We start from the raw sequence: 646 nt of genomic DNA on the forward strand, positions 1-646 counted from the left end.
TAGTAACCCTCTGTCCCCATACAAAATTATTACAATATTATTGATCATATTCCTTATGCTGTATATGATATCCCTGTGGCTTATTTATTTTATAACTGCAGGTGTGTTTCTTCTTAATCCCCTTCACCCTCTGGCAATCTAAAAAACAAACAAAAACAGACTCATAAATACAGCATCTAAGGATTTTAAGATCTGTCTGTAGAAGCATGGCCTGCCGTGCAGAGCTGTTCTATCACAATATCAGTGCAAGGAGTAGACCGAAGTGTGCCTGTGAAACAGACCCAGTTATGGTCTATTTTGGTCACTGGCATTCCGAGGCCTCAGGCCCCTCTCCTGGGCCTGAGATTCATTCTTCCTTATTCAAGGCAGCAACAGCTGCGTTCGACAGAAGCACGATCCAAATCATAGCAGATCAGGTGACTCAAAGTTTTCATTCTGATGAGATGAGAATGCAAACTAGCTCAGCGATTCCTGGGGAACTCTGCATCACTTTTAAAGCTTCAGGTTCAATTATCATAAGTGGAATGAGTGGAATATGAATAAGGGAATGCGATTTTAATTGCATGTTTTATTTTGAAATGATTGAAGATTCACATGCAGTTGTAAAAAGTAGTTTTCCTGTACCCTTTTCCTGTTTACCTCTGGA

Source organism: Delphinus delphis, chromosome 3 (genome assembly GCF_949987515.2).
Source record: "Delphinus delphis chromosome 3, mDelDel1.2, whole genome shotgun sequence".
NCBI lineage: Eukaryota > Metazoa > Chordata > Mammalia > Artiodactyla > Delphinidae > Delphinus > Delphinus delphis.